Source organism: Neodiprion fabricii, chromosome 1 (assembly GCF_021155785.1).
Source record: "Neodiprion fabricii isolate iyNeoFabr1 chromosome 1, iyNeoFabr1.1, whole genome shotgun sequence".
NCBI classification, from domain to species: domain Eukaryota; kingdom Metazoa; phylum Arthropoda; class Insecta; order Hymenoptera; family Diprionidae; genus Neodiprion; species Neodiprion fabricii.
This window is the reverse complement of record NC_060239.1, coordinates 25469565-25481134: the sequence shown is the minus strand read 5'-3', so window position 1 is coordinate 25481134 and position 11570 is coordinate 25469565.

Sequence of the window (11570 nt, the reverse complement as noted above, 5' to 3'; positions counted from 1 at the left end):
ATGGGAAGGGGTTAGCCTTACTTTTTTTTTGGGCAAAAAACTTTTGGTCTCAGATATGATTTTAGTGACCCTTATCTGACCAATTGGACCCTCAGGAAACCAGAAATCGCCGCGAAAAGAGCGTAGGACCAACAGGAGAGAAATGGTGAGCAAAAACCACATGCTGAAAAATGTCGAAAATTCAGGTTCTGGTTTTTTGGCTGTAACTTTTGATGCGTTGATCGCAGCGTATTGGAACTGTGCTCAATCGATTTCTCTCGCAAAATTACGTCCGATTAGTGCTACAAATAATTGATTCCAGCACTTTTCAAAATCGCGAAAATTTTCGCCAAAAATGGAAAGGGGTTAGCCTTACTTTTTTTTTGGGCAAAAAACTTTTGGTCTTCGATTCGATCTGAATGACCATTATCCGACCAATTGGACCCTCGGAAACCCAGAAATCGCAGCGAAAAGAGCGTGGGACCAACAGGAGAGAAATGGCGAGCGAAAATCACATGCTGAAGAATGTCGAAAATTCAGCTTCTGGTTTTTTGGCTGTAACTTTTGATGCGTTAATCGCAGCGTATTGGGACTGTGCTCAATCGATTTCTCTCGCAAAATTACGTCCGATTTGTGCTAAAAATAATTGATTCCAGCACTTTTCAAAATCGCGAAAATTTTCGCCAAAAATGGAAAGGGGTTAGCCTTACTTTTTTCTTGGGCAAAAAACTTTTGGTCTCAGATATGATTTTAGTGACCCTTATCTGACCAATTGGACCCTCAGGAAACCAGAAATCGCAGCGAAAAGAGCGTAGGACCAACAGGAGAGAAATGGCGAGCGAAAATCACATGCCGAAAAATGTCGAAAATTCAGCTTCTGGTTTTTTGGCCGTAACTCTTGATGCGTTGATCGCAGCGTATTACTACTGTGCTCAATCGATTTTTCTCGCGAAATTACGTCCGATTAGTGCTTCAATCAATTGATTCCAGCACTTTTCAAAATCGCGAAAATTTTCGCCAAAAATGGGAAGGGGTTAGCCTTACTTTTTTTTTGGGCAAAAAACTTTTGGTCTCAGATATGATTTTAGTGACCCTTATCTGACCAATTGGACCCTCAGGAAACCAGAAATCGCTGCGAAAAGAGCGTAGGACCAACAGGAGAGAAATGGCGAGCAAAAACCACATGCTGAAAAATGTCGAAAATTCAGGTTCTGGTTTTTTGGCTGTAACTTTTGATGCGTTGATCGCAGCGTATTGGAACTGTGCTCAATCGATTTCTCTCGCAAAATTACGTCCGATTAGTGCTACAAATAATTGATTCCAGCACTTTTCAAAATCGCGAAAATTTTCGCCAAAAATGGAAAGGGGTTAGCCTTACTTTTTTTTTGGGCAAAAAACTTTTGGTCTTCGATTCGATCTGAATGACCATTATCCGACCAATTGGACCCTCGGAAACCCAGAAATCGCAGCAAAAAGAGCGTGGGACCAACAGGAGAGAAATGGCGAGCGAAAATCACATGCTGAAAAATGTCGAAAATTCAGCTTCTGGTTTTTTGGCCGTAACTCTTGATGCGTTGATCGCAGCGTATTACTACTGTGCTCAATCGATTTTTCTCGCGAAATTACGTCCGATTAGTGCTTCAATTAATTGATTCCAGCACTTTTCAAAATCGCGAAAATTTTCGCCAAAAATGGAAAGGGGTTAGCCTTACTTTTTTTTTGGGCAAAAAAACTTTTGGTCTCAGATATGATTTCAGTGACCCTTATCTGACCAATTGGACCCTCAGGAAACCAGAAATCGCCGCGAAAAGAGCGTAGGACCAACAGGAAAGAAATGGCGAGCGAAAATCACATGCTGAAAAATGTCGAAAATTCAGCTTCTGGTTTTTTGGCCGTAACTTTTGATGCGTTGATCGCAGCGTATTGGAACTGTGCTCAATCGATTACTCTCGCAAAATTACGTCCGATTAGTGCTACAATTAATTGATTCCAGCACTTTTTAGAATCGCGAAAATTTTCGCCAAAAATGGAAAGGGGTTAGCCTTACTTTTTTTTTGGGCGAAAAACTTTTGGTCTTCGATTCGATCTGAATGACCATTATCCGACCAATTGGACCCTCGGGAACCCAGAAATCGCAGCAAAAAGAGCGTAGGACCAACAGGAGAGAAATGGCGAGCGAAAATCACATGCTGAAAAATGTCGAAAATTCAGCTTCTGGTTTTTTGGCCGTAACTCTTGATGCGTTGATCGCAGCGTATTACTACTGTGCTCAATCGATTTTTCTCGCGAAATTACGTCCGATTAGTGCTTCAATCAATTGATTCCAGCACTTTTCAAAATCGCGAAAATTTTCGCCAAAAATGGGAAGGGGTTAGCCTTACTTTTTTTTTGGGCAAAAAACTTTTGGTCTCAGATATGATTTTAGTGACCCTTATCTGACCAATTGGACCCTCAGGAAACCAGAAATCGCCGCGAAAAGAGCGTAGGACCAACAGGAGAGAAATGGCGAGCAAAAACCACATGCTGAAAAATGTCGAAAATTCAGGTTCTGGTTTTTTGGCTGTAACTTTTGATGCGTTGATCGCAGCGTATTGGAACTGTGCTCAATCGATTTCTCTCGCAAAATTACGTCCGATTAGTGCTACAAATAATTGATTCCAGCACTTTTCAAAATCGCGAAAATTTTCGCCAAAAATGGAAAGGGGTTAGCCTTACTTTTTTTTTGGGCAAAAAACTTTTGGTCTTCGATTCGATCTGAATGACCATTATCCGACCAATTGGACCCTCGGAAACCCAGAAATCGCAGCAAAAAGAGCGTGGGACCAACAGGAGAGAAATGGCGAGCGAAAATCACATGCTGAAGAATGTCGAAAATTCAGGTTCTGGTTTTTTGGCTGTAACTTTTGATGCGTTGATCGCAGCGTATTGGAACTGTGCTCAATCGATTTCTCTCGCAAAATTACGTCCGATTAGTGCTACAAATAATTGATTCCAGCACTTTTCAAAATCGCGAAAATTTTCGCCAAAAATGGAAAGGGGTTAGCCTTACTTTTTTTTTGGGCAAAAAACTTTTGGTCTTCGATTCGATCTGAATGACCATTATCCGACCAATTGGACCCTCGGAAACCCAGAAATCGCAGCAAAAAGAGCGTGGGACCAACAGGAGAGAAATGGCGAGCGAAAATCACATGCTGAAAAATGTCGAAAATTCAGCTTCTGGTTTTTTGGCCGTAACTCTTGATGCGTTGATCGCAGCGTATGACGACTGTGCTCAATCGATTTTTCTCGCAAAATTACGTCCGATTAGTGCTTCAATTAATTGATTCCAGCACTTTTTAGAATCGCGAAAATTTTCGCCAAAAATGGAAAGGGGTTAGCCTTACTTTTTTTTTGGGCAAAAAACTTTTGGTCTTCGATTCGATCCGAATGACCATTATCCGACCAATTGTACCCTCAGGAACCCAGAAATCGCAGCGAAAAGAGCGTAGGACCAACAGGAGAGAAATGGCGAGCGAAAATCACATGCTGAAGAATGTCGAAAATTCAGCTTCTGGTTTTTTGGCTGTAACTTTTGATGCGTTAATCGCAGCGTATTGGGACTGTGCTCAATCGATTTCTCTCGCAAAATTACGTCCGATTAGTGCTACAAATAATTGATTCCAGCACTTTTCAAAATCGCGAAAATTTTCGCCAAAAATGGAAAGGGGTTAGCCTTACTTTTTTTTTTGGCAAAACACTTTTGGTCTTCGATTCGATCTGAATGACCATTATCCGACCAATTGGACCCTCAGGAACCCAGAAATCGCAGCATAAAAAGCGTAGGACCAACAGGAGAGAAATGGCGAGCGAAAATCACATGCTGAAAAATGTCGAAAATTCAGCTTCTGGTTTTTTGGCCGTAACTTTTGATGCGTTGATCGCAGCGTATTGGAACTGTGCTCAATCGATTACTCTCGCAAAATTACGTCCGATTAGTGCTACAATTAATTGATTCCAGCACTTTTTAGAATCGCGAAAATTTTCGCCAAAAATGGAAAGGGGTTAGCCTTACTTTTTTTTTGGGCAAAAAACTTTTGGTCTCAGATATGATTTCAGTGACCCTTATCTGACCAATTGGACCCTCAGGAAACCAGAAATCGCCGCGAAAAGAGCGTAGGACCAACAGGAGAGAAATGGCGAGCAAAATCCACATGCTGAAAAATGTCGGAAATTCAGGTTCTGGTTTTTTGGCTGTAACTTTTGATGCGTTGATCGCAGCGTATTGGAACTGTGCTCAATCGATTTCTCTCGCAAAATTACGTCCGATTAGTGCTACAAATAATTGATTCCAGCACTTTTCAAAATCGCGAAAATTTTCGCCAAAAATGGAAAGGGGTTAGCCTTACTTTTTTTTTGGGCAAAAAACTTTTGGTCTCAGATATGATTTTAGTGACCCTTATCTGACCAATTGGACCCTCAGGATACCAGAAATCGCAGCGAAAAGAGCGTAGGACCAACAGGAGAGAAATGGCGAGCGAAAATCACATGCTGAAAAATGTCGAAAATTCAGCTTCTGGTTTTTTGGCCGTAACTCTTGATGCGTTGATCGCAGCGTATGACGACTGTGCTCAATCGATTTTTCTCGCAAAATTACGTCCGATTAGTGCTTCAATTAATTGATTCCAGCACTTTTTAGAATCGCGAAAATTTTCGCCAAAAATGGAAAGGGGTTAGCCTTACTTTTTTTTCGGGCAAAAAACTTTTAGTCTTCGATTCGATCCAAATGACCATTATCCGACCAATTGTACCCTCAGGAACCCAGAAATCGCAGCGAAAAAAGCGTAGGACCAACAGGAGAGAAATGGCGAGCGAAAATCACATGCTGAAGAATGTCGAAAATTCAGCTTCAGGTTTTTTGGCTGTAACTTTTGATGCGTTAATCGCAGCGTATTGGGACTGTGCTCAATCGATTTCTCTCGCAAAATTACGTCCGATTAGTGCTACAAATTATTGATTCCAGCACTTTTCAAAATCGCGAAAATTTTCGCCAAAAATGCAAAGGGGTTAGCCTTACTTTTTTTTTTGGCAAAAAACTTTTGGTCTTCGATTCGATCTGAATGACCATTATCCGACCAATTGGACCCTCAGGAACCCAGAAATCGCAGCAAAAAAAGCGTAGGACCAACAGGAGAGAAATGGCGAGCGAAACTCACATGCTGAAAAATGTCGAAAATTCAGCTTCTGGTTTTTTGGCCGTAACTTTTGATGCGTTGATCGCAGCGTATTGGAACTGTGCTCAATCGATTACTCTCGCAAAATTACGTCCGATTAGTGCTACAATTAATTGATTCCAGCACTTTTTAGAATCGCGAAAATTTTCGCCAAAAATGGAAAGGGGTTAGCCTTACTTTTTTTTTGGGCGAAAAACTTTTGGTCTTCGATTCGATCTGAATGACCATTATCCGACCAATTGGACCCTCGGGAACCCAGAAATCGCAGCAGAAAGAGCGTAGGACCAACAGGAGAGAAATGGCGAGCGAAAATCACATGCTGAACAATGTCGAAAATTCAGCTTCTGGTTTTTTGGCCGTAACTCTTGATGCGTTGATCGCAGCGTATTACTACTGTGCTCAATCGATTTTTTCTCGCGAAATTACGTCCGATTAGTGCTTCAATTAATTGATTCCAGCACTTTTCAAAATCGCGAAAATTTTCGCCAAAAATGGAAAGGGGTTAGCCTTACTTTTTTTTTGGGCAAAAAACTTTTGGTCTCAGATATGATTTTAGTGACCCTTATCTGACCAATTGGACCCTCAGGAAACCAGAAATCGCCGCGAAAAGAGCGTAGGACCAACAGGAGAGAAATGGCGAGCAAAAACCACATGCTGAAAAATGTCGAAAATTCAGGTTCAGGTTTTTTGGCTGTAACTTTTGATGCGTTGATCGCAGCGTATTGGAACTGTGCTCAATCGATTTCTCTCGCAAAATTACGTCCGATTAGTGCTACAAATAATTGATTCCAGCACTTTTCAAAATCGCGAAAATTTTCGCCAAAAATGGAAAGGGGTTAGCCTTACTTTTTTTTTGGGCAAAAAACTTTTGGTCTTCGATTCGATCTGAATGACCATTATCCGACCAATTGGACCCTCGGAAACCCAGAAATCGCAGCAAAAAGAGCGTAGGACCAACAGGAGAGAAATGGCGAGCGAAAATCACATGCTGAAAAATGTCGAAAATTCAGCTTCTGGTTTTTTGGCCGTAACTTTTGATGCGTTGATCGCAGCGTATTGGGACTGTGCTCAATCGATTTCTCTCGCAAAATTACGTCCGATTAGTGCTACAATTGATTGATTCCAGCACTTTCCGAAATCGCGAAAATTTTCGCCAAAAATGGAAAGGGGTTAGCCTTCCTTTTTTTTTGGGCAAAAAACTTTTGGTCTTCGATTCGATTCGAATGACCATTATCCGACCAATTGGACCCTCAGGAACCCAGAAATCGCAGCGAAAAGAGCGTAGGACCAACAGGAGAGAAATGGCGAGCGAAAATCACATGCTGAAAAATGTCGAGAATTCAGCTTCTTGTTTTTCGGCCGTAACTCTTGATGCGTTGATCGCAGCGTATTACTACTGGGCCCAATCGATTTTTCTCGCGAAATTACGTCCGATTAGTGCTTCAATTAATTGATTCCAGCACTTTTTAGAATCGCGAAAATTTTCGCCAAAAATGGAAAGGGGTTAGCCTTACTTTTTTTTTGGGCAAAAAACTTTTGGTCTTCGATTCGATTCGAATGACCATGATCCGACCAATTGGACCCTCAGGAACCAAGAAATCGCAGCGAAAAGAGCGTAGGACCAACAGGAGAGAAATGGCGAGCGAAAATCACATGCTGAAAAATGTCGAAAATTCAGGTTCTGGTTTTTTGGCTGTAACCTTTGATGCGTTGATCGCAGCGTATTGGGACTGTGCTCAATCGATTTCTCTCGCAAATATACGTCCGATTAGTGCTACAATTAATTGATTTCAGCACTTTTTAAAATCGCGAAAATTTTCGCCAAAAATGGAAAGGGGTTAGCCTTACTTTTTTTTTGGGCAAAAAACTTTTGGTCTTCGATTCGATTCGAATGACCATTATCCGACCAAGTGGACCCTCAGGAACCGAGAAATCGCAGCGAAAAGAGCGTAGGACCAACAGGAGAGAAATGGCGAGCGAAAATCACATGCCGAAAAATGTCGAAAATTCAGCTTCTGGTTTTTTGGCCGTAACTCTTGATGCGTTGATCGCAGCGTATTACGACTGTGCTCAATCGATTTTTCTCGCGAAATTACGTCCGATTAGTGCTTCAATTAATTGAATCCAGCACTTTTTAGAATCGCGAAAATTTTCGCCAAAAATGGAAAGGGGTTAGCCTTACTTTTTTTTTAAGCAAAAAAATTTTGGTCTCAGATATGATTTTAGTGACCCTTATCTGACCAATTGGACCCTCAGGAACCCAGAAATCGCAGCGAAAAGAGCGTAGGACCAACAGGAGAGAAATGGCGAGCGAAAATCACATGCTGTAAAATGTCGAAAATTCAGCTTCTGGTTTTTTGGCCGTAACTCTTGATGCTTTGATCGCAGCGTATTACTACTGTGCTCAATCGATTTTTCTCGCGAAATTACGTCCGATTAGTGCTTCAATTAATTGATTCCAGCACCTTTTAGAATCGCGAAAATTTTTGCCAAAAATGGAAAGGGGTTAGCCTTACTTTTTTTTTGGGCGAAAAACTTTTGGTCTTCGATTCGATTCTAATGACCATTATCCGACCAAGTGGACCCTCAGGAACCGAGAAATCGCAGCGAAAAGAGCGTAGGACCAACAGGAGAGAAATGGCGAGCGAAAATCACATGCTGAAAAATGTCGAAAATTCAGGTTCTGGTTTTTTGGCTGTAACTTTTGATGCGTTGATCGCAGCGTATTGGAACCGTGCTTAATCGATTTTTCTCGCAAAATTACGTCCGATTAGTGCTGCAATTAATTGATTCCAGCACTTTTCAAAATCGCGAAAATTTTCGCCAAAAATGGAAAGGGGTTAGCCTTACTTTTTTTTTGGGCAAAAAACTTCAGGTCTTCGATTCGATTCGAATGACCATTATCCGACCAATTGGACCCTCAGGAACCCAGAAATCGCAGCGAAAAGAGCGTAGGACCAACAGGAGAGAAATGGCGAGCGAAAATCACATGCTGAAAAATGTCGAAAATTCAGCTTCTGGTTTTTTGGCCGTAACTCTTGATGCGTTGATCGCAGCGTATTACTACTGTGCTCAATCGATTTTTCTCGCGAAATTACGTCCGATTAGTGCTTCAATTAATTGATTCCAGCACTTTTTAGAATCGCGAAAATTTTCGCCGAAAATGGAAAGGGCCTTACTTTTTTTTTGGGCAAAAAACTTTTGGTCTTCGATTCGATTCGAATGACCATCATCCGACCAATTGGACCCTCAGGAACCGAGAAATCGCAGCGAAAAGAGCGTAAGACCAACAGGAGAGAAATGGCGAGCGAAAATCACATGCTGAAAAATGTCGAAAATTCAGGTTCTGGTTTTTTGGCTGTAACCTTTGATGCGTTGATCGCAGCGTATTGGGACTGTGCTCAATCGATTTTTCCCGCGAAATTACGTCCGATTAGTGCTTCAATTAATTGATTCCAGCACCTTTTAGAATCGCGAAAATTTTCGCCAAAAATGGAAAGGGGTTAGCCTTACTTTTTTTTTGGGCAAAAAACTTTTGGTCTTCGATTCGATTCGAATGACCATTATCCGACCAAGTGGACCCTCAGGAACCGAGAAATCGCAGCGAAAAGAGCGTAGGACCAACAGGAGAGAAATGGCGAGCGAAAATCACATGCCGAAAAATGTCGAAAATTCAGCTTCTGGTTTTTTGGCCGTAACTCTTGATGCGTTGATCGCAGCGTATTACGACTGTGCTCAATCGATTTTTCTCGCGAAATTACGTCCGATTAGTGCTTCAATTAATTGATTTCAGCACTTTTTAGAATCGCGAAAATTTTCGCCAAAAATGGAAAGGGGTTAGCCTTACTTTTTTTTTGGGCAAAAAACTTTTGGTCTTCGATTCGATTCGAATGACCATTATCCGACCAAGTGGACCCTCAGGAACCGAGAAATCGCAGCGAAAAGAGCGTAGGACCAACAGGAGAGAAATGGCGAGCGAAAATCACATGCTGAAAAATGTCGAAAATTCAGGTTCTGGTTTTTTGGCTGTAACTTTTGATGCGTTGATCGCAGCGTATTGGAACCGTGCTTAATCGATTTTTCTCGCAAAATTACGTCCGATTAGTGCTGCAATTAATTGATTCCAGCACTTTTCAAAATCGCGAAAATTTTCGCCAAAAATGGAAAGGGGTTAGCCTTACTTTTTTTTTGGGCAAAAAACTTTTGGTCTTCGATTCGATTCGAATGACCATTATCCGACCGATTGGACCCTCAGGAACCCAGAAATCGCAGCAAAAAGAGCGTAGGACCAACAGGAGAGAAATGGCGACCGAAAATCACATGCTGAAAAATGTCGAAAATTCAGCTACTGGTTTTTTGGCCGTAACTTTTGATGCGTTGATCGCAGCGTATTGGGACTGTGCTCAATCAATTACCCTCGCAAAATTACGTCCGATTAGTGCTACAATTGATTGATTCCAGCACTTTCCGAAATCGCGAAAATTTTCGCCAAAAATGGAAAGGGGTTAGCCTTACTTTTTTTTTGGGCAAAAAAATTTTGGTCTCAGATATGATTTTAGTGACCCATATCTGACCAATCGGACCCTCAGGAACCCAGAAATCGCAGCGAAAAGAGCGTAGGACCAACAGGAGAGAAATGGCGAGCGAAAATCACATGCTGAAAAATGTCGAAAATTCAGCTTCTGGTTTTTTGGCCGTAACTCTTGATGCGTTGATCGCAGCGTATTACTACTGTGCTCAATCGATTTTTCTCGCGAAATTACGTCCGATTAGTGCTTCAATTAATTGATTCCAGCACTTTTTAGAATCGCGAAAATTTTCGCCAAAAATGGAAAGGGGTTAGCCTTACTTTTTTTTTGGGCAAGAAACTTTTGGTCTTCGATTCGATTCGAATGACCATCATCCGACCAATTGGACCCTCAGGAACCGAGAAATCGCAGCGAAAAGAGCGTAAGACCAACAGGAGAGAAATGGCGAGCGAAAATCACATGCTGAAAAATGTCGAAAATTCAGGTTCTGGTTTTTTGGCTGTAACCTTTGATGCGTTGATCGCAGCGTATTGGGACTGTGCTCAATCGATTTCTCTCGCAAAATTACGTCCGATTAGTGCTACAATTAATTGATTTCAGCACTTTTCAAAATCGCGAAAATTTTCGCCAAAAATGGAAAGGGGTTAGCCTTACTTTTTTTTTGGGCAAAAAACTTTTGGTCTCAGATATGATTTTAGTGACCCTTATCTGACCAATTGGACCCTCAGGAACCGAGAAATCGCAGCGAAAAGAGCGTAGGACCAACAGGAGAGAAATGGCGAGCGAAAATCACATGCTGAAAAATGTCGAAAATTCAGGTTCTGGTTTTTTGGCTGTAACTTTTGATGCGTTGATCGCAGCGTATTGGAACCGTGCTTAATCGATTTTTCTCGCAAAATTACGTCCGATTAGTGCTGCAATTAATTGATTCCAGCACTTTTCAAAATCGCGAAAATTTTCGCCAAAAATGGAAAGGGGTTAGCCTTACTTTTTTTTTGGGCAAAAAACTTCAGGGCTTTGATTCGATTCGAATGACCATTATCCGACCAATTGGACCCTCAGGAACCCAGAAATCGCAGCGAAAAGAGCGTAGGACCAACAGGAGAGAAATGGCGAGCGAAAATCACATGCTGAAAAATGTCGAAAATTCAGCTTCTGGTTTTTTGGCCGTAACTCTTGATGCTTTGATCGCAGCGTATTACTACTGTGCTCAATCGATTTTTCCCGCGAAATTACGTCCGATTAGTGCTTCAATTAATTGATTCCAGCACCTTTTAGAATCGCGAAAATTTTCGCCAAAAATGGAAAGGGGTTAGCCTTACTTTTTTTTTGGGCAAAAAACTTTTGGTCTTCGATTCGATTCGAATGACCATTATCCGACCAAGTGGACCCTCAGGAACCGAGAAATCGCAGCGAAAAGAGCGTAGGACCAACAGGAGAGAAATGGCGAGCGAAAATCACATGCTGAAAAATGTCGAAAATTCAGGTTCTGGTTTTTTGGCTGTAACCTTTGATGCGTTGATCGCAGCGTATTGGGACTGTGCTCAATCGATTTCTCTCGCAAAATTACGTCCGATTAGTGCTACAATTAATTGATTTCAGCACTTTTCAAAATCGCGAAAATTTTCGCCAAAAATGGAAAGGGGTTGGCCTTACTTTTTTTTTGGGCAAAAAACTTTTGGTCTCAGATATGATTTTAGTGACCCTTATCTGACCAATTGGACCCTCAGGAACCCAGAAATCGCAGCGAAAAGAGCGTAGGACCAACAGGAGAGAAATGGCGAGCGAAAATCACATGCTGAAAAATGTCGAAAATTCAGCTTCTGGTTTTTTGGCCGTAACTCTTGATGCT